Source organism: Henckelia pumila, chromosome 4 (genome assembly GCF_033568475.1).
Source record: "Henckelia pumila isolate YLH828 chromosome 4, ASM3356847v2, whole genome shotgun sequence".
Lineage (NCBI taxonomy): Eukaryota > Viridiplantae > Streptophyta > Magnoliopsida > Lamiales > Gesneriaceae > Henckelia > Henckelia pumila.
In genome coordinates, this window is record NC_133123.1 from 144,971,515 (window position 1) to 144,998,393 (window position 26,879).

Sequence of the window (26,879 nt, forward strand, 5' to 3'; positions counted from 1 at the left end):
TGGAGAGGATTGGAATGGTAATGTAGATATGGTGGAGGTTGAGGGGTTAAAAGATGATCAGAGTAAGCAAGAAACTTCAGAGAAAAAAACTAAGCGCAGCCCGATAAAATGGAAAAGGCTTGATCATGCTAAAACAAGTAGAAAGGTGTTGAATTCTTCTGAAAATGCCTCGGCTCTGGGTAATAAACGGGCAGCAGATGAGTATGTGGGGGTTGAGTCACTTGACAGTGGCAGAGGGGGTAAAAGACAAGTGGTTGAGACTGATCTAGATGGATTGAATAACACTCTAACGACAGTGGTTGCTCAGCAACCCCGCTGATCAATATAAGTTGTGTTGTTTGGAACGTCCAGGGGCTTGGGAACCAACGAGCTTTCCAAGAATTAAAGCGCTTATTGTCGAAAAAGTCCCTCTCTCTTTATTTTGTCTGAGACACGCAAGAGAGATATTAATAATTCTCAGTGGTCGAATCTACTTGGTTTTAAGGGGTGTTTTTCAGTGAATAGTAGGGGCAGCAGCGGGGGGTTGTGCCTTTGTTGGAAAGAGCCGATGGATGTTGCGATTAAATCTTACTCGCAAGGTCATATTGATTGCTTAGTTCAACAGGAGGGTAAGATAAGGAGGTTCACGGGGTTCTATGGTAATACGTGTACAAATCACAGGCATCAGTCTTGGTCACTTATTCAGAAACTTGCTAGGCTGGTAGAGTTTTTTGAGATACCATGACTGATGGGAGGGGATTTTAATGAGATCTTTTACGATAGTGAGAAGCTGGGTGGGAACAGAAGTTCTCTTGGGCAAATGGAGGCTTTCCAGAATGTATAAGATGAGTGTAACCTTCAAAACTTAAATTGTAACGCGGATATTTTCACTTGGGTGAACAGAAGGTGTAAAGAAGAGCTAATTTTTTAGAGGCTTGACAGATATGTTAACTCTTTTCAGTGGAGGTTATTATTTCCTACTGCCAAATGTATGTCGTTGGACTTCTTTCATTCGGATCATCGTCCAATATATTTGTCTCTGGGATCTTCTTCTGCTGAAAATTTTGTAGTTGGTCATCGAGCACAGAGTTTCGATTTGAGGCATTATGGGTTCATGATCCAGAATGTGAGGATGTGATTCGAGCTGCTTTGGGCCGGTTCTAGAACCTCTCAGTTGGGATTGGCTGCAAAAATTAAAAGATGTTCTGAGGCACTTCGGTACTGGGCTAGAGGACGATTTGGCTCAATTCCCCGTCAAATTAAGGAGAAACGTGATCAACTAGAAAGGTTTAGAACTCATGATTCTTGGTCAGTGGAGTTTGACGAAATTATGGAGTTAGAAGGGGAAGTTGAGAGACTCAGCAGCCAAGAGGAGATTTATTGGAGGCAGGGGAGTCGAGCTGATTGGCTTGCGATGGGGGATAAGAATACAAAATTTTTCCATAAGAGAGCTACAATGAGGAAAACTCAGAATCAAATCAGTGGGCTGATTTCTACTCATGGTAATTGTGAAGACCCCAATCTTCAACAGCCTTAAATGATCGATTAAATCAAGAATCAAATGCACAATAATTTGGATATGAAAAGGGTCACATGTAACAACCATTTTAATGGGTTTTATGGTCATAAAAATGCTGATTATGACCATTTAAGTGAGGCCTTTCAGCTCACCTTGAATCCTATAAGTAGCCCTCTCAATTGTGAAGGAAATCACATCCAAGAAAGCATTTTAAGTCCATTGTTCAGATTTTTTTCATCACACCAAACGAATTTTGAATCCAATCTCTACCGTTCAAAATATACATTTTTATGCTTTTCATATGTTGTCAAATTTTCAACCCAATCTAATGGTTAGATTTGTGTAAAACGCCTTTTCAAGAATACTGCACAAATTTATGCAAGAGGAAAGCATATTCTGGTTTTTGTCTAGAAACCGATCTATATCAAAACCAAATTCAATCTCCACCGTTCAAAACTTGTTTCTCCCCTATATAAATGTTCTTTCAAATTTCATCATGAGCCAACGGTTCAACGCGTCGCAAATTCTTCTGCAAGGTGACTGATTTTCAAGCACATACAAATCCGAAAAATCATTTTTTGCTATCCTATTATCGAGCAAGAAGCCCATAAAATTTCTTGTAATTTTCTGATCAATTTCGAAGAACATCATTACATGAATCTATGTCTAAGAATCGATCAAAGATCCGTTGGCCAAGGCCGAGTAGATATTACAACTTTTGAGCATCGAATTCTGCACAAGATCGAGAATTTTAAAGTCTTTAAGTTCGATCATTCCAGAAAGTTACATGCACATTTGATTCAAGAAAAACAAGTAAGTGGGCTTTTTCTTTTGCGTGATATAAGTCTCTACACTTATATTCATTCTTGAGTGAGTTAAACTTTATAAAATAAATTACATATGCTTTTGAAAATTTGATCGGCATGATAAGTATATTCGTTTCACTTTGATATACCATTTGTTGGCTATTCGTTATGTTATTTGAAGCATGTTAGAGTTATTTGAAAGTATTTGAGATGCACTATTAAGAATCAATTTAGAAATGATTAAGGAATTTTCGATGATTTGATTTGATATGGCCCTGATGCGGTAGGTTATAATAACCATTCCTTTGGCCTCGCTCCTTAGAAGAGTAACATGTAGGGGAGTGATCAGTAAACCATGGAAAATGAGATAATTATCAGTGAAAATTTTGGTTCGTATTTGTGTCAGATTCAGCATGCTTATTTTGTTTCGAGATTATGATATGCACTATGTATATTTTGGTGTTTATCATGTCCAATCGGTCCCCACTTTCTGAGTGTTTCCTAAAACACTCACCCCTTACTTCCATCCTCAGATAATGAAAAAGATCAGCTATGTGGAGACCTCGGGTGAAATTATTTTAAAAAAATCAATAAGACATTTTGCGACGCATACCTTACATTCGGCGACGCAAAAACACGTCGCGACAAGATTTTTTTTTTTTTTTGGACTAGGAGGAGCGGGCGCGCGGCCGCGCCTCCGTTGCGCAAAATTGCGCACCAGATGTGCGGGCGCGCTGGGGCTTCGAAAATCTCTAATTTTCTCTTCTTTTCTTGCTCCAAAGACCTAGAATGGTGACCTCTCAAAGTCTTGATTACAATATACAATAAAGAGATGTCCGAAAATCATTCAAATGAGTATCAAATGCAACAAGTTTGAAACTTCCAAATATTCAACAAGTTTTCAACATTTATTTAAAATCATTCGATTGCTAGACCCGAGCTCTACTTCTACTCTCATTTCAAATGTTTAAGGTCCTATAAAGCTTGAACCCTAACCTCCTGTTGCAATGCACACACACAAGACAAAACAACAACCGGAAAACCGGTGAGTATAAAAACCCAATATGAATGACAGAAACAAATGAGCATTTAAACATTTCAATGATATCAATATAAATCCATAAGTAATCTCAAATGGATAATGCATGGGTGAAATGCATGATCAAGAATCTGGGGTTATCAATTCTCTGATTCAGTCTGAATCTCGGTCTTAGGGATCCCAAGGGAAAAGAAAACACAACGTCACCACCTACTCTCCCAATTGGGGTGGGCATTGAGCTTCTCAACCCCGGAATTCGGCACTCTTATATAGAGTATTCTGGTCATGGAAGTTGCTCTACATTCCATGCCACTCAAATATAGACCCAAACGTCCGCTACAATCTAGACAAGTTTGCCATCAAATGTGAACAAAGTCTGGCTCAATATGAATGAGATGATGCAATTCAATGTATCAAAATCTCTGCTCAATCTGAGTATCTCATCTCATATATCAAATCATTAGCATGCATCATATATCGATAATCATTGAACAAAATCAAATTCATAATTTCATGCTATTCAATCAATTCATATAATTCAAATAATATAGCAAATAAGTGTGTGATTTATTGGGCTCGAGAATCTCAAATCTTCTCGAGGATTCAATCCCAAGCTCTTCATTGTCTATCCATACCTCAATTCCAAGTACAAATGCTCAAGTCTTGAAAGCTACATCAATATGAAACTCATATCAATTTCTTGTCATTCTTGCTAAATAATCATTTAACAATTTGTTCAAGATTCAACCCGACGACATAACGTCTAAAAATCGGGTATTTATAAAATTCTCAACATCAATATCACTACAATTCCATAACAATATCATCATCAAAATCATCTCTAATTTTCGAAAATCATTAACCAAAAATTCTAGAAATTCTGAAAATTCTTCAAAAATCAAAAACATGTTCAAACGATGGTATTTTCTCAAACCATCTTAGATATATCATCTCTATTATCTCAAGAACATATTTATCCAACTAAAATTCAAATCCAACAACATCTCAAAATTAGAACTTGATAGAATTTAATCATACTTACGTAGAAACGTAGCTCTTGTTGCGAGGATCGCAAAACCGTGCTCAAATCAAAATTCTACCGGTTGATTTTCTTGGATCGAGGCTTGAAATTCTTGAAAAGCCTTGGCTATAGCTTTCTCTCTCTCGGTGAAGTTGTGAAGATGGGAATGATTTGGAGACAACACTTATTTCTCATTAAGTGTATTGTCTAGCCAATTTGCATTTTAGTCCTTGAAACTCTCCCAAATTGCAATTTAGTCCCCGATCATTTATAAAATTCAATTTCAGTTATCTAATTTATGAAACATAGAATTTAATTCCAATTCTCATAAATTATTTAATTGGGTATTTTTTGGGGCATTACAAGCTAGAAGGGGATCATGAACAACAACTATTTTGGGATTGGTGATTAACTTGATACACGAAGATTCAAGAATTTATTTTAGTTTTATTTCTTACTATGTTATCGGTTCCGCACTTGTGTTTTCTCTGTAAAAACAGTTATGATTTATGACATAGACTTATTTTTGGCAAGATTTGTACTACGAGGTTGTTGTTTCAATGTTAAATTGTTAAACAACGCCGATGTCAACTAGGCCCGATTTCGGGGCGTGACATTTAAATGGTATCAAAGCCGCCAGGTTCCATAATCCGGATGGGAGGAAATTATTGCTGAAAAAAAAAATCAGTTGTCTAGAAGTAGCCCTAGTTCAGATAGACCAGCTGGGAAAATAGACCAGTTGGGAGAGAAAGAATATGATAAGACAAAATAACTGACTGATGGAATAGATTTGTTGAGACTAATCGAATACTAGAATGAACTTCTATTTTGTCCTTGAATGTGTAATGGGACATGCAAGTACTCAAATCAAGTTAGCTACAACCCAACACCATTTAGCTCAAAGAACGCACATGAATAAGAGTCAATAGAAGTAGACATTCCTGAAATGCAATAGACTAAGCTTATCACCAAAAGTAGGAATTTTAATTTATAGATCTGCCACACAATATCTTGTGTGGGTAAACCAATTAAGGATGATTTTGGTTAAAATAAACTCAGTTAAAGGAATTTAGGTTTGGACTATTGAAAAATATGGTTCAGGATATATTTAGAGAAGAATTCAACTATTAGTGATTCATAAGATTTTGGATACGTAATCCTCATATTAAGAAAAGTCCGGCTAAAATAAACATGCCGAGAGGATGGTTTTTGGGAACTTGATAAAGCCAAGTATGATTAAATATATTGGGTTCAACTAGTAGATTTATGCCAATAAGGAAACTTTTTATGGAGATTAATTGTATCAAAATAATTTTTGGGTTTAAATAAGATCCGGATACAAAATATTTATTAGTCTCTAATATATATATATATATATATATATATATATATATATATTCATCTTTCTGAAGTTATTTTTTTCCTCTCAACTAACCTATTAAATTGATTTCTCTTTTCATCTTGCCCAAAGGTTTAGAGATTGTATCTGTCTATAACATATTTTGTATACATTTTTCTTTTTGTTTTCTTTCGTCTCCGATTATACATTTTGAGTAACACTTCTATTTTACCAAGCCATCATTCGTCTTGATCCAATAAGTCAGTTTGACAATATTATTCTTGTTTTTTTTGTTTCAGTTATTCTATTCACGGACATACCACAGTCTACATAAACTATTTCAGTTTTACCTCTTATTTTCATATCAAAATTTTGCTACTTTCTTACTTGCATTTCTTTTAGAATATGTTCCTTTTTATTGTTTCTATTTTACCCAATCATGTTATCCAGTCATATGATAAATTTTATATGATTGTCAGCCTCATATATTTTTTAATATATATTTTTACTCATAGTTTGGATAACCCAATATTTTTTTTATTTATAAATATATTCATCATATTAATTTTATTTGTTCAATTGGGTTATTTTGGCAATTTATTTGAGTTACAAAGTTTTGTACATCATTATTCAACTAGATTTATCTCCTCAGAATTGATTACGTTACTTGGTCACACCATTTGACGTAGCTGATTCATTTTTTTAACCGATATGATTAATTTTTCTGATAATTCACATATCCGAGATTTTCATATTCACTTCCTCGTCTACATGATAAAATCCATAACACACTTCTACTATCCAAATCAATTTACTTAGTTGTCATAATCATATTGATTATACTAATTAGTTAAATTAATTTTCATTTATTGTCTATCGTTAAGTTGTTTCAAATATCATAAATCTAGTCAATATTCTTATTGTTTCGTGATGGAAAATCTATTCAATTCCCTTCCATCAGTATCACTTCTGAATAATAAGTTTCAAAAGTTTAGACTAGAATCCATTAATATTTTAAGTGGAGGTTAGGAAACTAGGATACATATTAGAGTTATAGTAGTATATGAAAATGCCAATTCAGAATTTACAAAATAGGTAAATCATGGTCTTATTTAGTTTAAGTTAAGACCATAGTTTTTCAATAGAATGAGTACCTATAAGGACGAATATAAGTTCAATTAAACAAAGAGCTTGATCGATATTATGATCCAACAGATGTTAAGTGCCAACCTCGCATCAACTTCAAATCAAGATTTGATATATTACAAATTTTGAAGTGTTTCCAACAAGAGATGGTTTCTATGGTGAATCTTAGCATTTTATATCAACCACAATTCAATGGGTATACTGGGATACATTTAGACCGTCGAGATTATACTACTATCACGAGCCTTAGATTTCGACGTAATGGGAGTAGAATGAAGAAATACTTCACTAATATTGTTGCTAGATGCCAAATGTGTGGACAAACTAAATTAGAATTCAAAGCCTCGGAGAACTTCTTCAACAACTAGAACTCGTGAGATGGAAATGAGAACATATTTCCATGAACCTTATGGTACTTTTGCCAAAGTAAAGACTAAGTCATGGTTGATCATTGATGGACTCACAAAACTTCGTGCATCGTTCACATGAATTTATTCTAGACAAATCGGCTACCCTATGAATGAACAAGATCGTGCGATTACGAGGAATCCTGACAAGCATATCAGAGTCAAATTCTTGAAATTGGACCACTCGTGATTAAAGGAAACTCGAACAAAGATTTGAAGTATGAAGGAATTCCAATCCGAATATTGGATACCAAGGATCAAGTTATGAGATGAAGAACCATTCCGTACATAAAAATACAATGGTTTAACTAGACGAAAAGAGAGGCCACATGGGAACTTGAGGAGAGATGCCCAAACTATATCTCTTCCTTTTTGAAGTGCAAGTCAACCCAAGTTTCGAGGACGAAACTTCCAATAAGGTGGGTGGGATGTGAAGACCCCAATATTCAACAACTTTACATGGCCGATTGAATCAAGAATCAAATGCACAATAATTTGGATATGCAAAGGGTCACATGTAACAACCATGTTAATGGGTTTTATGGCCATAAAATGCTGATTATGGCCATTGAAGTGAGACCTTTCATCTCATCTTGAAGCCTATAAGTATCCCTCTCAATTGTGAAGGAAATCACATCCAAGAAAGCATTTTAAGTCCATGGTTCATATTTTTTTCTCCATACCAAACGAATTCTGAATCCAATCTCCACCGTTAAAAATATACATTTTTATGTTTTTCATATGTTTTTAAATTTTCAACCCAATTCAACGGTTAGATTTGTGTAAAACTCCTTCTCAATAATACTGCACAGATTTATGCGAGAGGATAGTAGATTCTGGTTTTTGTCCAGAAACCAATATATATCACAACCAAATTCAATCTCAACCATTCAAAACTTGTTTCACCCCTATATAAACGTGCTGTCCAAATTGCATCACGATCCAACGGTTAAACGTGTCGCAAATGCTTCTGCAAGATGACTGATTTTCAAGCATATGCAAATCCAAAAAATCATTTTTTGCTATCCTATTCTCGAGCAAGAATCCCATCAGATTTCTTGCCATTTTCTGATCAATTTTTGTGAGACCTCGATTCTAAACAACTAATCTCGGCTTAAACAACAATTAAGCATACAAGATCCAAGACCAAAGTAAGAAAGAAAATTTTTTTTTTAAAGGGGGGTGCGCTCGGGCGGGCAAAAACTGCCGCTCGAGCGCGCCCTAAACTCCAGCACTGCTGGAAAATAAAAAAGGGGGGTGCGCTCGGGCGGGCAAAAACTGCCGCTCGAGCGTGCCCTCTGCAGCAGAAACATAACAGAGCAGAAAAAGCTTGGCAACTCAAACTAAAATTATTCCAAACATCAAACTCAAATTCATGCATTAAAAACATAACTTCTCCAGTTATTATATGAAATGCTAGTGTTGATCAACTACGCACCAGTCTATAACATGCAACAAAAGACTCGCATAATCGATACAACATAAACAACGAAGTTCGAGATCTAAACATGTTCCAAAACAACTAGGTAGACATGCTGACACGACTTCTAAACCGAGTCTCACTACTAGCTCTCCCTCTTGTTGCTAACCAGGCCTTCGCTGACTTGGTCCTGCCCCACCTGTTGCCAAGTACACATACAAACAAAGCAACAGCCGGATAAACCGGTGAGAATGATAATCCCAGTAAAAACAACATATCAAGTAATACAACAATAAACATGCTTTCAAGACAACAACGAAATCAATAACGATGTAATGAAATGCATGTCTTTAAACCGGGATATCAAATCTGATAACAAGGGATTGCTGTTGTGCTTTTGGGATCCCGAGGGTGAGATTACGTAACGACACACAGACTCACCCAATCGAGGTGGTGCCACGTATCCCACTCCTCTAGACTTTGAGCAACTATAATGAGTATGCTAGCACTAGGTGAAACGACTACGACCTAGGCCACTCAATCATAGTTCCCAAACGTCTAAACAAAAAGGGCGGTTCTACCCGCTGAAAACAAGATTGACTCAAGATGAATGCATAACAGAAACATATAACATAGCCATATAACAAAAGCTCAATCAAAACAACAAAACACAAGTTCCTCATGCTAGAACGAGTGTAGATGCAAGTATGTGATTTTAAGGGAAACTCGAGAACCAACTGTCCCGAGTATGCTATCCCGCTATCGATGTCTGCTTTTACCTTTCAATGCAGTAGTTCAAACTCTGGATAAGCTACAACAAAAGGTTTAACCAACAACTAAACAATCCAACAACAAAGGCAACGGTTCAAGGTAATCTCTTTACCGTTCTTCGTCCAACTCTTGACGAACAATGCTGCTAACACGGACTTGACAAACTCCAAACGAATCTGTTCAGATACAATCAAAGATCAATTACCATGATCGATTTACAAGCCAAGTTCAACAACTAAAAAACGGTTCGAAATCCCAAAACTCAAACCGACGACATAACGGCTAAAAACTGAACAAACCGGAAATGCAGACAGCAGTTCAATACCGATATAATCTTATAACAATGCTAATACAACAACAACAAGGCAATCCCAACAAATCTCAAAACTCAAACTTTTGAAAATGGCTTCCAAAAATGATAACAAATCCGAACGTCGCTCTATTTCAAAACTGACAGATAATAAACGATCAGAACTTTGTCAATAACAACATACTCGAATCTCGAACGATTCTAACGACATCCAAAAACTAGAATGTATCTGATCGTAGAGAAACTTACGATATAACGGAGCTCTCGCTGCAGTGATCGATAATCTGCCTTCAGAAATAAATTCCAACGGCCGGATCGAGCTCGGAATGAAATCACAAAGCTTGGAAACTCATTGGGTCGGCTTCAATGGAGATGGCGTGCAAGAAGGAAGAAGGAGAAGACTATTCTCAATCCAATCAAGTTGTAGATAATATATAAAAATCAATATTTGCATTTTAGTCCCTGAAATTTCCAAAATTTGCAAAAAGGACCCTGATCAAAATTAAGTCGGCTCGTGAACTCTGTAATATCCGATTAACTCAAATAAACTCATTTAAGATAAAAATGGGGCGTTACAATTCTCCCCCACTAAGAAGAGATTTCGTCCTCGAAATCAACAAGAACCACAACTCATAAGATAGAATAAAGAACTAAAGACAGTAAGAAGAACTCACGTCATCCGAATAACTCCGGAAATTGCTGCCTCATGTCAGATTCTGTCTCCCAAGTCGCTTCCTCGATGCCATGACGGCTCCACTGCACTTTCACCAACGGAATCGACTTGGTTCTGAGTTGTTTCTCCTTCCGATCAAGGATCTGAATCGGTCGCTCAAAGTAGCTCAGAGTCTCATCTAACTCAGCTTCGTTAGGCTGAAGAACATGAGAAGGATCTGGATGATACTTTCGCAGCATAGAGACGTGAAAAACGTCGTGAATACCAGATAAAGACGGAGGAAGTGCAAGTCTATAGGCAAGATCGCCTATCTTCTCGAGAATCTCGTATGGCCCGATGAATCTCGGAGATAACTTCCCTCTCTTACCGAATCTGACAGTGCCTCTGAAAAGAGAAATCTTAAGGAAAACACGATCTCCCTGCTCGAAACTCAGAGGTCTACGTCTGAAATTCGCATACTTTTCCTGTCTATCTTGAGCTGACTTCATTCTAGACTGAATGACCTTAACCTGTTCTGCCATATCTCGAAGCATATCCGGTCCCAAATCTGGTGACTCGGACAAGTCATCCCAAAACAGTGGAGATCGGCACTTCTTGCCGTACAAAGCCTCAAAAGGCGCCATACCGATACTCGCTTGGAAGCTGTTGTTGTAAGAAAACTCGACAAGAGGCAAAGAATCCTGCCAACTAGTGCCAAAGTCTAGCACTACCGCTCGCAGCATATCCTCTAACATCTGGATAGTCCGCTCTGACTGTCCATCGGTCTGAGGATGATAAGCTGTACTCAGATGCAATCGAGTACCAAGTGCCCCTTGAAGACTGTGCCAAAAGTGAGAAGTGAATCTAGGATCTCTGTCTGAAATGATCGACTTCGGCACACCATGCAATCTCACAACATTGCTAACATACAACTCAGTCATCTGATCATGATGATACTTCATCCTGTATGGAATAAAACATGCAGACTTCGTCAATCGGTCGATCACTACCCAAATAACATCGCATCCTCGAACGGATCATGGTAGCTTCGTGATGAAATCCATGGAAATGTGATCCCACTTACATTCAGGAACAGATAGACTGTGCAATAGACCTCCTGGTTGCTTCCGTTCTGCTTTTACTTGCTGACAGTTCAAACACCGAGATACAAACCTCGCAATATCGCTCTTCATTCTCTTCCACCAGAACTGGTTCTTCAAGTCGTTGTACATCTTACGACCTCCAGGATGAATACTGAACCGACTGCAATGAGCCTCTCAGAGAATACGCTGTCTCAAATCCGCAACATCAGGCACAACAAGACGGTTATTCACAAACAAGACTTCATCTTTAACCTGGAATTCAGACTGATGCCCAGATCTGACTTTCTCCACTGAAACTTGAATACTCGGCTCAGACTTCTGTGCTTCTCTGATTGCAACAAACAACTCCGGCTCGGCTTGAATAGCAAACACCCTGATAGTCTCCCTATCTGTTTCAAACTCTAAGCCAGAAGTGCAACAATCATCGATCAACTGAGAAACACCAATAGTAGAAATAGATAAAGAACATAGCTTTCGGCTCAAGGCATCTGCAACTGCATTTGACTTTCCGGGATAATACTTGATTTCGCATTCAAAATCTTTCAACAGATCTAACCATCTTCTCTGTCTCATATTCAGCTCTTCCTGTGAAAACAAGTACTTAAGGCTCTTATGGTCAGAAAAGATCTCGAAAGACTCACCATAAAGATAGTGACGCCAGATCTTCAGAGCAAAGACGATCGCAGCTAGTTCAAGATCATGAACCGGATAACGAGTCTCGTGCGGTTTCAGCTGCCTCGACGCATACGCTATAACGTGCTTATGCTGCATAAGAACACAACCCAAGTCTCGGTTAGAAGCATCACAATAGACTGTGAAACCCCCAGTACTCTTCGGAATAGAAAGAATTGGAGCACTGGTCAGTCTCCTCTTTAGATCAACGAAGCTCGCCTCACAATCTGAAGTCCAAACAAAAGGGGCATTTTTTTGAGTCAGCTGGGTAATTGGCTTGGCAATAGACGAGAAACCCTCGATGAAACGACGGTAATAACCAGCTAAACCCATGAAGCTTCGGATCTCCGGCACTGAAGTAGGTCTAGGCCAATTCATAACCGCTTCAATCTTGCTGGGATCGACAGAAATCCCATCTTCAGAAATAATATGATCGAGAAATACAACTCGATCTAACCAGAATTCGCATTTCAACACTGCTCAACTCGCAAAATCTGCAATACGGTCCTCAAGTGCTCTGCATGGTCAATACGGTTCTTTGAATAGGTAAGAATATCATCGATGAAGATAATGACGAACTCATCTAGATAGCGCTGAAAGATACGGTTCATCAATCCCATAAAAACCGCTGGAGCATTAGTCAAACCGAATGGCATGACTATAAACTCAAAGTGACCATACCTCGTTCTGAATGCGATCTTAGGAACGTCTTCCTCTCGCACTCTCAACTGGTGATAACCTGACCTCAGATCAATCTTAGAGTAGACAGAAGAACCCTGCAGCTGATCAAAAAGGTCATCTATTCGGGGTAAAGGATACCTGTTCTTAACTGTAGCCTGATTCAATTGGCGGTAGTCGATACAGAGCCGCATAGAACCATCCTTCTTTCAAACAAAAAGCACAGGAGCACCCCAAGGCGATACACTAGGTCTGATGTATCCCTTGGCAATCAAATCCTCAAGCTGCTCCTTCAACTCTCTCAATTCAATAAGTGCCATACGATACGGAGCTTTGGAGATAGGTTGAGTACCTGGCACTAAGTCAATGCTGAATTCGATTTCTCGAATAGGTGGCAAACCAGGAACCTCTTTCGGGAACACATCAGCAAATTCTTTAACCACCGGTAAATCTACCAAAGTTGGGCTAGATTTCAGTACATCAACTGCATACACCAAAAATCCTTCCGCACCTCTCTGTAGCAAACGAGTCATAGATAACACTGAAATCAAAGGAATTCTAGATCGAGAACCCTTACCAAAGAATTTCCACTTGTCTATCGTTTCAGGTCTGAACCTGACAACTTTCTGAAAACAATCGACTGTTGCCCTGTACTTGGTTAAAGCATCTATACCGACAATACAATCAAAATCTGACAGGCCAAGTATGATACAGTCGAATTCTAACAAATTTCCTTCAAAACACAGTTCACAGTTCCTGATTAATCTGACAGAAACAATTCCTCCACCCAAAGGTGAAGTAACAGCTACTACAGTAGGCAACAACTCAGTTGGCAAAGCATGCAATAACACAAATTTCTCAGAGATAAAGGAATGGGAAGCACCTATATCTATCAAAACATGAGCAAAATGACCAAAAATCGAACAGTTACCTGCTATAACATCATCAAGGTGCCGCCTGAGCCTGATCCTCTGTCAGAGCAAAGACACGTGCTTGCTGTCTCAGAGGCTGGTTCGCACTAGAATTACCTCCCTGTCTGTTCTGCTGCTGAGGCTGGAAAGAGTGCACTGCAGACGACTGCCTCTCAGGTTGAACTGCAGGTCTAGATGAACTCCCACTCTGAGCTCTATCTCTGTTACGCTGAGGACACACCTTAGAGAAGTGTCCCGGTTGCTGACAGGTGTTACAATTACCGAAGACTCCCACACACTGATCCGGTGAGTGTCTTCCTCCACACTTGCTGCAGTACAAGGATGATGATCCAGAGCTCTGTCCTGAACCAAACTGTCGGGAACCACTGGAACTAGACGAACTGTTCCCCTGCCTTTTGAACTGTTTACCCCTTGCCTTGTACTGATCCTTTCTGTTTCCCCCACTGCTACCACCTTCATACCTCTGCTGCTGGCTCTGATGCTGAGATGGTTGATTCTGATACTGAGACGGTGGGTTCTGATACTGCCTCTGTTGCTGAGGTGCCACCTGATTACCTCTTTGCCTCCACAAGCCTGCTTCTGCTCCCTTTGCGTGATTCATGGCATCCGCAAAGTTGTTAGGCCTGTTGGTGTTAACCAACGTGAAGATGTCGGGTTTCAACCCATTGATGAACTGATCTGCCTTAGCTTCTTCATCCCCGGCAATTAGCGGCGCAAAACGCAACAGACTATCAAACTTAGCCACGTACTCTTCAATGTTCAGATTCTCTTGCTTCAGATTTGCAAACTCTGCTCCCTTATCCTTACGATACGAGATAGGGAAAAACCGCTTATAAAACTCAGATTTAAAAAGAGTCCAAGTAACCTCTGTACCTCTACTCTCAAATGCTTTCTTTGTCATGATCCACCAGCTCTTAGCACCACCACGCAGCTGATGAATTACTAACCTGATTCGGCGGTCATCTGTATAGTCAATGGAATCAAACAACTGATCCATATCATCCAACCAACTCTCACAGTCAACTGGATTTTCTGAACCCATCAACAACGGCGGATTGAACGACTGAAACCTCTTCAGCAAGGTTTCCATAGGAGTCGCTGAAGCATCCAACTGATCAACTTCAGTGCTAGCTTGCTCAGTTGTAGGAATAACTGGTGGTGTGTTTCTGTTTATCACTCGACGAGGACCCATCTGATAATCAAAGGTTAGGACACGAGATATCTCAATCGCTACAATCAGTGTCCTTACAACCGCTTGAAATACCGGATACCAGTCGATAACAGAAACAATTTTATCTCAAGTAGATCATGCTTTATAAATTAAATCACATAACCATGTAATTCAATAATTCTCAATAATAAAGCATGCTCGCATGGAATTAAGTACACAGTTAAAATAATTCAAACACATGCGAGGAGCCATACACGCAGACTCGATCTACCCGCTCACTCTAGTTCAACCAAGAATCTTAACTCTCTGATACCACTTAATGTGAGACCTCGATTCTAAACAACTAATCTCGGCTTAAACAAAAATTAAGCATACAAGATCCAAGACCAAAGTAAGAAAGAAAATTTTTTTTTTTAAAGGGGGGTGCGCTCGGGCGGGCAAAAACTGCCGCTCGAGCGCGCCCTAAACTCCAGCGCTGCTGGAAAATAAAAAAAGGGGTTGCGCTCGGGCGGGCAAAAACTGCCGCTCGAGCGCGCCCTCTGCAGCAGAAACAAAACAGAGCAGAAAAAGCTTGGCAACTCAAACTAAAATTATTCCAAACATCAAACTCAAATTCATGCATTAAAAACATAACTTCTCCAGTTATTACATGAAATGCTAGTGTTGATCAACTACGCACCAGTCTATAACATGCAACAAAAGACTCGCATAATCTATACAACATAAACAACGAAGTTCAAGATCTAAACATGTTCCAAAACAACTAGGTAGACATGCTGACACGACTTCTAAACCGAGTCTCACTACTAGCTCTCCCTCTTGTTGCTAACCAGGCCTTCGCTGACTTGGTCCTGCCCCACCTGTTGCCAAGTACACATACAAAACAAAGCAATAGCCGGATAAATCGGTGAGAATGATAATCCCAGTAAAAACAACATATCAAGTAATACAACAATAAACATGCTTTCAAGACAACAACGAAATCAATAACGATGTAATGAAATGCATGTCTTTAAACCGGGATATCAAATCTGATAACGAGGGATTGCTGCTGTGCTTTTGGGATTCCGAGGGTGAGATTACGTAACGACACACCGACTCACCCAATCGAGGTGGTGCCACGTATCCCACTCCTCTAGACTTTGAGAAACTATAATGAGTATGCTAGCACTAGGTGAAACGACTACGACCTAGGCCACTCAATCATAGTTCCCAAACGTCTAAACAAAAAGGGCGGTTCTTGTTGGAAAACTGGCGTTCAGATCAATCACGATTGATACCCGGTGCAGCGGAAGTTTAAAATTTTATTATGGAACAATTCCATAGTGTGGGTATCAACCGTTCAACGATTAAATTATAAGTGTGTGTAAAATTTAAATAACAATTATTAAATTTTACCTTCAATCTCGAATCGAGATTATTGGACTCCAACAGATTTCTCTGCTCTTGTTGTCTCTCCCAGGAACTGATGAACTTCTTCAATCAGGTCCACGAATAGAGGTTTAATCCCTCTGATAGATTGCACTAGAAAATCTATCAGAAGTTTTCTACGAAAAGAATAAACGAATTTGATTCGCTATTCCAGACTGCAATTCAAAATCACAGACCGGAATTTCTCACGCAGAGAAGGGAGGGGGGCGGCCGAATTTCTTTTGAGAGAGAGCTAGGGTTTTCGATTTTCTGTCTCTCAAATTATGACCAGTTGTATGTAATTTTTGTACTGCAATAACTTATTTATAATGCAGGCCACTAACAGCTTAGGGCCCATTAGTCATAAGTTGAGGCCCGACAAGCAAAGCCCGCACGTTCAGAAATTAATATAAAATTCATCGTGACTCCGATTGATAAACCGATTTTACCAATGTGCACAGAAACCATTTCTGCACATTTTAAAGTCAAGATAAATTTTCCTGAATCCGAATTCAGTGGTTTCCAAAAATGTCCATCCCTATGTCATTTTAGGAAATCCTACTCCCTTACTCTTATTTAAGAAGTCCAACTTCTTTATTCATTAAATTTAACTCTTTAAATTTAACTATCTCAACGGGGATTAAAACTCCATTACACTGTGTGACCCTCAATGGTTCAGGGATACAGCTAGCCGTGGGCTCACAACTCCTTGTGACTCGGAACAACACTTTCCGACTTGCCCAACGAATCATGGTAAAGCGCCTAGCAACATCGCCCCATGATTCCCTAGGTATCACTGATAGTGCCTACAAGAACCAGTAGATTTTGGTTAGCGTACAGTACGGTCCCTTCATCCATATATCCCGATCGAATCAACAACCATTGGTATATCGAGAGTCGCTCAAGATTCGATAACTATGCAATACATCTTGAAGATCAAATTAGTGACATCGCATGTGCTACTAAGAAACCATTTCTTAAATCACATCAAGTACTCTGGCCAGAGATTCGTCACACTAATATCTTCTCAGATCGCATAGGATATCCACACTCGCAAGTATGTGGTGAATCCTTGACAACAATGCATCGACTCCTATATGTGTTGTAACTGTACCCAATCCCGACACCTGATGACCCCCATAGAGTCGGTAAACGAGTCAAAGCACAGTACTAGCATATAGAGTCTCCATGATGTTTCAAGTAGTAAGGACTAATGGTGTACAACCAAAACCGCGGACTTTATCCACTCGATAAGTGATAACCACTTGGAAAGTCCGGATAGGGTAGTTCGATTATTCATCCTATGAATATCCATTTGCATGCTTCGAACATCTCCATGTTCCCTACCAATGAAACGTGGTACTCCGCATCGCAAATGCTAGTCTCAAACTCGAGCGATCCTTATCCTTATTCTCGGACGGCTCAATCGACTAGGAACAGTTTAGAATATACAGTGACTATAAGATGTATTTCATGACAGACATCCCCATGTTCTACCACATCTTACATACACTATAGTATATTCAAGGTCTTTATCAAAACAACAATAGTATATCATAATATAACATTATGAAGAAAGATAAAGTCATTGCCATTAAAAAAATATAAATTATATTAAACAAAAGATTATTTATACAAAGAGTCATCAAAGCCCATAGCCACAAGTTGGCTCACTGGGCACCCACTCTTTCAATCTCCCACTTGCCCTATAGCCAACTAGTCATACTACGTAGACCCATTGCTTCGCGATGTTTGTCAAACAATGGTCCTGGCAAGGGCTTAGTAAGCGGATCAGCGATATTGTCTGCAGAGGCCACTCGTTCGACAGTGATGTCTCCTCTTTCCACAATCTCCCGGATGATGTGGTATTTCCTCAGTACGTGTTTGGATCTTTGATGAGACCTTGGTTCCTTTGCTTGAGCAACGGCACCCGTGTTGTCACAGTACACCGGGACTGGACCAACAAATTCAGGAATGACGCCCAACTCTTGGACGAACTTCCTCATCCAAACGGCCTCTTTAGCAGCAGCTGATGCTGCAATGTATTCAGCCTCAGTGGTGGAATCCGCTGTGGTGTCCTGCTTGGAACTCTTCCAAGAGACAGCACCGCCATTGAGCATGAACACAAATCCAGAGGTTGACTTCGAGTCATCCACGTCACTTTGGAAGCTAGAGTCGGTATAGCCTTCCAATTTCAGATCTCGTCCTCCATATACCATGAACATATTCTTAGTCCTTCGTAAGTACTTAAGAATGTCCTTCACGGCTTTCCAATGCATTTGACCAGGATTAGCCTGATATCTGCTCGTGACACTCAGAGCAAATGCTACATCCGGTCTGGTAGATATCATCCCATACATGATACTACCTATAGCTGACGCATATGGTACATGTGTCATATTCTCTATCTCTGCATCAGTCTTGGGACACATAGACTTGGATAAAGAAACTCCATGACACATGGGTAGATGTCCTCTCTTGGACCCATCCATTGAAAACCGTTTCAATATGGTGTCGATGTAGGTTGATTGGGTGAGTCCTATCATTCTCTTAGATCTATCTCTATAGATCTGTATCCCAAGAATGTAGGATGCCTCACCCAAATCCTTCATCGAGAATCTACCTGATAACCATATCTTTGTTGACTGCAACATCCCTACATCATTCCCAATGAGTAGGATGTCATCAACATAAAGTACTAAGAATGTCACAGCATCCTTAACTACTTTCTTGTACACGCACGGTTCCTCCGGGTTCTTGATGAAACCAAAATCTTTTATTGTTTCATCAAATTTCTGGTTCCAACTTCTTGATGCTTGTTTTAGACCATAAATTGATCTCTGAAGCTTGCATACCTTATGCTCGCTTCCCATGGATGTGAACCCCTCTGGCTGCTTCATATAGATTTCTTCCTTAATGTCTCCATTAAGAAAAGCAGTCTTCACATCCATTTGCCATATCTCATAGTCATACCATGCAGCTATGGCAATAAGGATTCTTATGGACTTGAACATTGCAACTGGTGAAAAAGTTTCATCATAGTCAACTCCTTGTCTTTGAGTGTAACCTTTCGCCACCAATCGCGCCTTGTAGGTCAATACCTTACCATCAGGCCCAAGCTTTCTCTTGTAGATCCATTTACACCCTATTGGAACAATTCCATCAGGAGGATCTACTAAAGACCAAACTTGGTTTGTATGCATTGAATCCAATTCAGACTGCATAGCTTCAAGCCATAAATTTGAATCCGCATCAGAAATTGCTTCCTTGAAGTTTCTTGGATCACATCCAATGTCGGGTTCATCTTGATCCCCTTCAAGAAGAAGACCATATCGAACAGGAGGTCTAGAAGTCCTCTCGGATCTTCTAGGTTCAGGCGTGTCCGGTAATGGTTCCTGAGGCGTAGGATCGTTATTTTGTATTTCGGGTTCTTCTCGAACTTCTTCGAGTTCCATCATCTCGCCTTTCTTATCCAATAAGAACTCCTTCTCCAAGAAGGTGGCATTCCTAGAAACAAACACCTTTGTTTCAGCAGGATAATAGAAATAATATCCGATTGAATTCTTCGGATACCCTACAAAATAACATAAGCTGGATCGACTATCCAACTTATCTCCCACTGTCCGCTTCACGTAAGCAGGACATCCCCAAATCCTCAAGTACGAATACTTAGGAGCTTTGCCATTCCATAACTCGTATGGTGTTTTGTCCACTGCTTTAGTGTGGACGTTGTTCAACAACAATACCGCCGTTTCAAGCGCATAGCCCCAAAACGAAGGTGGAAGCTCAGTGAAGCTCATCATGGATCGAACCATGTCCAACAAAGTTCGATTACGACGCTCCGATACACCATTCAGCTGTGGTGTCATAGGAGGAGTCCACTGAGAGAGAATCCCATTCTCTTTCAGATAGTCCAAAAACTCGGTACTCAAGTATTCTCCACCTCGATCCGATCGAAGTGCTTTAATACTTTTACCTAGCTTGTTTTCTACTTCAGCCTTGAATTCTTTGAACTTTTCAAATGCTTCAGACTTATATTTCATCAAATATAAATACCCATACCTTGAATAATCATCAGTAAAGGTAATGAAGTAGGTGTGGCCATGTTGAGTCCCAACTCTAAATGGACCACAAACATCTGTATGGATCAAATCCAACAGATTTTGACTACGCTCAGGTTTCCCCTTAAAAGGAGATTTAGTCATTTTCCCTTTTAGGCAGGATTCACAAGTAGGTAGAGAGTTAATATCAGACATATCAAACATGCCCTCTCCCACTAGCTTGTTCATCCTCCTTGAGGAAATATGACCTAGTCTAGCGTGCCAAAGGTTTGCCGGGTTTTGCCTATCGATTTTCCTTTTGTTTGTTGTCGCCGGTTTATCAATATAATTTATTGGAACGTCTTTTAGTTTTAAGTTGTATAGATCGTTTTCAAGTTGTCCATTTCCAATCAAACATTCATTCTTGTAAATATTGCAAATCCCATTCACAAAATTGCAAGAATAACCATCTCTATCTAGCATAGAAACAGAAATAATGTTTTTAATTAAATCCGGAACAAATAAAACATCTCTTAAAAATAACTTAAAACCGTTCTGCAAAATTAAACAAACATCTCCAATGGCTGTAGCTTCAACTCTGGAACCATTCCCGAGCCTCAGCTGGGTCACACCCATTCTAAGCCTGCGACTTCTTGTCATCACCTGCAAATCATTGCAAATGTGAGATCCACATCCGGTATCCAATACCCAAGAAGTAGTATTAAGTGAAATGTTTATTTCAATATAGAACATACCCTTTGCAGTTCCCAACTGCTCTAGATATTCCTTGCAGTTGCGCTTCCAATGACCGGGCTTCTTGCAGTAATGGCAAACATCCTTGGATTTTCCATTGTTTGAAGCCTTTGTCTTGTGCTTCTTCTCGGGTTCGACTTTCTTGGGTGGGGCAGAACGTTTCTTACCCTTCGTACTTGGCCCCTTCTTAGCAGAAGATGAGGAGCCCACCAAGAAAGCTGGTTTATCCTTCTTTAGTGTGGATTCATATGTCACAAGCATATTGACCATCTCTTCAAGGGTGGCCTCTATCTTGTTCATATTAAAATTTACCACAAATCCGTCAAACGAAGAAGGAAGAGACAGAAGCAGTAAATCCACGTTGAGTTCATGCTCCAACACCAAATCAAGAGTTGCTAACTTCTGTATGAGCCAAATCACTCGTACCCCATGATCACGGACCGAAGTCCCTTCACGCATGCGACACGTCATTAGCTCCTTAACAGTAGCGAACCTTTCAGCCCTCGATTGAGCCCCAAAAAGTTCCTTGAGTTGAGCGTGAATGTCAGCAGCATTCACGGTGTCCTCAAATCACCTCTGGAGTTCATCAGACATCGAGGCTTGCATATAGCATTTGGTCTTGATGTCATGGTCCCACCATGCATCAAGTTTGGCCAATTCCTCCGGACTTACGTCAGCTGGTGCTTCCTTCGGAGGTGATTTCTCTAACACGTAGAGCATCTTCTCCGAAGTCAAGACAATTTTCAACTTCCGGAACCATTCCGTATAGTTTGCGCCAGTCAACTTGTTTTGTTCGAGGATCGAGAATAATGGATTACGCGAATTCATTGTATGAAATACTGAAAAGAAAAACAGACATATATCAATGATTGTTTAAGCAATTTACTAAGACATAAAATAGGCGAATTTAATTTTATGAATCTCACTCCCACTATTTTAACGATTTCACTACCCTCTAGTGAAAACGGGAAACTTTTTCCTTAGTGAGAACATGGAGTCCAATTGACAAACTTATGGTCCCGAATAATATCAGCCAACCATAATTCTCAAAAGGTAGAGCCCAATTGCTTCCAAAGCAACCCCCATGTTTTTACCTCATGTCCAATAAGGGCCCAATAATATGACGCCGTTTATAGTGACATGTCAAGATGACCCATCAATATTAAGTTGTGATGGACGGTCGCCATGTGGATCCCCCAATAATATGAGCCGATCCCATGGGAGTTCCACCCAACTTACAACATGTGTCGATCCAATGTACAGCTTTCCGACGGACGGGCCCCCCCAATAATATGAGCCGGACCGTATCCGCGGGTAGCATCACATACATTGACCGTTGATGGAAGGTAGGAACATTTAAACAAATTTAAATTTCCTTTATTTATCTTGATATCAATTTTAAATCATATTTAAAATGAGGGATTTTAATTATAAAAATTTGTCTCATCAATTTCAAATTATTGCATGCTTGCCGGATTCACGCAATTATGTCTAAAACATGCATACAATCATAATATCATATATTATATATAGGATGATCGATTCCATTTCTAATTGACTCGTGGTTGCCAATCACGAGTCTTAGTCCAATCCTAGGTAATATGCAGTATGCAATGCAATCCTATTACATTAGCTTCCAATTTACATTTCTTCGTCTTTATTGTCTGTTGGGCCCACCATCTTCAAATCTTGATCTCCCACTAAATCTAATGTATTTACAATAAATAGCAATGACAAGTAGGGGATACATTTTAGGGGTGGGAACGGGCCATAAACCAAGCCCACTTTTATTACATATGACATTCATATTGGGCCATAAACCAGGCCCATTAATAAAACCAACAACAATAAAACAAATGTAAATTCCTAACATACACCTACAAAATTGGTCATGGCAATCGATCATCCTTATCCAATAACATTTAATTCAAAATTAATTCATTGGATATCATGCATATGGAAATTTAAATTTAAACAGGATAAAATCATATTTTATATATAAAATCATATTTTACATATAAAATCATATTTTACCTTTTATTAAATAAAATCATATTTTATCTACAGAATCTAATTTTATAGATAAAATCATATTTTACTTAATATATACATAAGATCAAATCTTATCATCAATTGTACCAAAAATAATTGATTTCAAAATTCAATTTAAGGATAAAATATTAAAATTTTCCAAAAATTCAAATTTATCCAAAAATCAATTTTAAAATTTTCGGACTCGAACAATTCGATCCGATGCCTCGTGAACCAATCAAAAACAATTTTTGACCGGACCAAAAATAAAATTTTTAACACATTAAAATTAATTTAAATAAAAAAAAATTAATTTTTCCCGCGGGCCGCCCGGGACACTCCCGGGCCGGCCCGCACCCGTGGGCGCGGGCCGGGGCAGCCCGGCTGCCCCTTTAGGGCAGCGACAATCGCTGCCCTGGCGGCGACGTGCGCCGCCGTGGGCGGCGCCGTGCGCCGCCCTGGGCAGCGACCGTCGCTGCCCCACCGGGCAGCGATCCAATCGCTGCCCGGGTTTTGCCCGAAAAAAAAAAATTTTTTTATTTAAAATATTTATTTTGTTTTAAAAAACCAAGACCCAAAAATTTTTGTACAATCGATTAATTTAATCGTTTGATCTGAGCAACCTGGCTCTGATACCACTGTTGGAAAACTGGCGTTCAGATCAATCACGATTGATACCCGGTGCAGCGGAAGTTTAAAATTTTATTATGGAACAATTCCATAGTGTGGGTATCAACCGTTCAACGATTAAATTATAAGTGTGTGTAAAATTTAAATAACAATTATTAAATTTTACCTTCAATCTCGAATCGAGATTATTGGACTCCAACAGATTTCTCTGCTCTTGTTGTCTCTCCCAGGAACTGATGAACTTCTTCAATCAGGTCCACGAATAGAGGTTTAATCCCTCTGATAGATTGCACTAGAAAATCTATCAGAAGTTTTCTACGAAAAGAATAAACGAATTTGATTCGCTATTCCAGACTGCAATTCAAAATCACAGACCGGAATTTCTCACGCAGAGAAGGGAGGGGGGCGGCCGAATTTCTTTTGAGAGAGAGCTAGGGTTTTCGATTTTCTGTCTCTCAAATTATGACCAGTTGTATGTAATTTCTGTACTGCAATAACTTATTTATAATGCAGGCCACTAACAGCTTAGGGCCCATTAGTCATAAGTTGAGGCCCGACAAGCAAAGCCCGCACGTTCAGAAATTAATATAAAATTCATCGTGACTCCGATTGATAAACCGATTTTACCAATGTGCACAGAAACCATTTCTGCACATTTTAAAGTCAAGATAAATTTTCCTGAATCCGAATTCAGTGGTTTCCAAAAATGTCCATCCCTATGTCATTTTAGGAAATCCTACTCCCTTACTCTTATTTAAGAAGTCCAACTTCTTTATTCATTAAATTTAACTCTTTAAATTTAACTATCTCAACGGGGATTAAAACTCCATTACACTGTGTGACCCTCAATGGTTCAGGGATACAGCTAGCCGTGGGCTCACAACTCCTTGTGACTCGGAACAACACTTTCCGACTTGCCCAACGAATCATGGTAAAGCGCCTAGCAACATCGCCCCATGATTCCCTAGGTATCACTGATAGTGCCTACAAGAACCAGTAGATTTTGGTTAGCGTACAGTACGGTCCCTTCATCCATATATCCCGATCGAATCAACAACCATTGGTATATCGAGAGTCGCTCAAGATTCGATAACTATGCAATACATCTTGAAGATCAAATTAGTGACATCGCATGTGCTACTAAGAAACCATTTCTTAAATCACATCAAGTACTCTGGCCAGAGATTCGTCACACTAATATCTCCTCAGATCGCATAGGATATCCACACTCGCAAGTATGTGGTGAATCCTTGACAACAATGCATCGACTCCTATATGTGTTGTAACTGTACCCAATCCCGACACCTGATGACCCCCATAGAGTCGGTAAACGAGTCAAAGCACAGTACTAGCATATAGAGTCTCCATGATGTTTCAAGTAGTAAGGACTAATGGTGTACAACCAAAACCGCGGACTTTATCCACTCGATAAGTGATAACCACTTGGAAAGTCCGGATAGGGTAGTTCGATTATTCATCCTATGAATATCCATTTGCATGCTTCGAACATCTCCATGTTCCCTACCAATGAAACGTGGTACTCCGCATCGCAAATGCTAGTCTCAAACTCGAGCGATCCTTATCCTTATTCTCGGACGGCTCAATCGACTAGGAACAGTTTAGAATATACAGTGACTATAAGATGTATTTCATGACAGACATCCCCATGTTCTACCACATCTTACATACACTATAGTATATTCAAGGTCTTTATCAAAACAACAATAGTATATCATAATATAACATTATGAAGAAAGATAAAGTCATTGCCATTAAAAAAATGTAAATTATATTAAACAAAAGATTGTTTATACAAAGAGTCATCAAAGCCCATAGCCACAAGTTGGCTCACTGGGCACCCACTCTTTTAGTTCTGCCCACTGAAAACAAGATTGGCTCAAGATGAATGCATAACAAAAATATAAAACATAGCCATATAACAAAAGCTCAATCAAAACAACAAAACACAAGTTCCTCATGCTAGAACGAGTGTAGATGCAAGTATGTGATTTTAAGGGAAACTCGAGAACCAACTGTCCCGAGTATGCTATCCTGCTATCGATGTCTGCTTTTACCTTTCAATGCAGTAGTTCCAACTCTGGATAAGCTACAACAAAAGGTTTAATCAACAACTAAACAATCCAACAACAAAGGCAACGGTTCAAGGTAATCTCTTTACCGTTCTTCGTCCAACTCTTGACGAACAATGCTGCTAACACGGACTTGACAAACTCCAAACGAATCTGTTCAGATACAATCAAAGATCAATTACCATGATCGACTTACAAGCCAAGTTCAACAACTCAAAAACGGTTCGAAATCCCAAAACTCAAACCGACGGCATAACGGCTAAAAACTGAACAAACCGGAAACGCAGACAGCAGTTCAATACCAATATAATCTCATAACAATGCTAATACAACAACAACAAGGCAATCCCAACAAATCTCAAAACTCAAACTTTCGAAAATGGCTTCCAAAAATCATAACAAATCCGAACGTCGCTCTATTTCAAAACTGACAAATAATAAACGATCAGAACTCTTTCAAGAAAAACATACTCGAATCTCGAACGATTCTAACGACATCCAAAAACTAGAATGTATCTGATCGTAGAGAAACTTACGGTATAACGGAGTTCTCGCTGCAGTGATCGATAATCTGCCTTCAGAAATAAATTCCAACGGCCGGATCGAGCTCGGAATGAAATCACAAAGCTTGGAAACTCATTGGGTCGGCTTCAATGGAGATGGCGTGCAAGAAGGAAGAAGGAGAAGACTATTCTCAATCCAATCAAGTTGTAGATAATATATAAAAATCAATATTTGCGTTTTAGTCCCTGAAATTTCCAAAATTTTCAAAAAGGACCCTGATCAAAATCAAGTGGGCTCGTAAACTCTGTAATCTCCGATTAACTCAAATAAACTCATTTAAGATAAAAAAAAAAAAAGGGGCGTTACAATTTTGAAGCACATCAGTAGATGAATCTATGTGATATGAATCTTATGTATGAAAGGCAACACGATTTCAACGAATCGCACCTCAATTCG

The 26,879-nt window shown here is 39.2% G+C and overlaps 1 pseudogene; it reads right to left on the reverse strand.

The window, feature by feature from the left end:
* Nucleotides 1-1,472: 1,472 nt before the first annotated feature.
* The window catches only part of LOC140861973 (uncharacterized), a 30,789-nt pseudogene continuing 5,382 nt past the window's right edge, over nt 1,473-26,879 (reverse strand).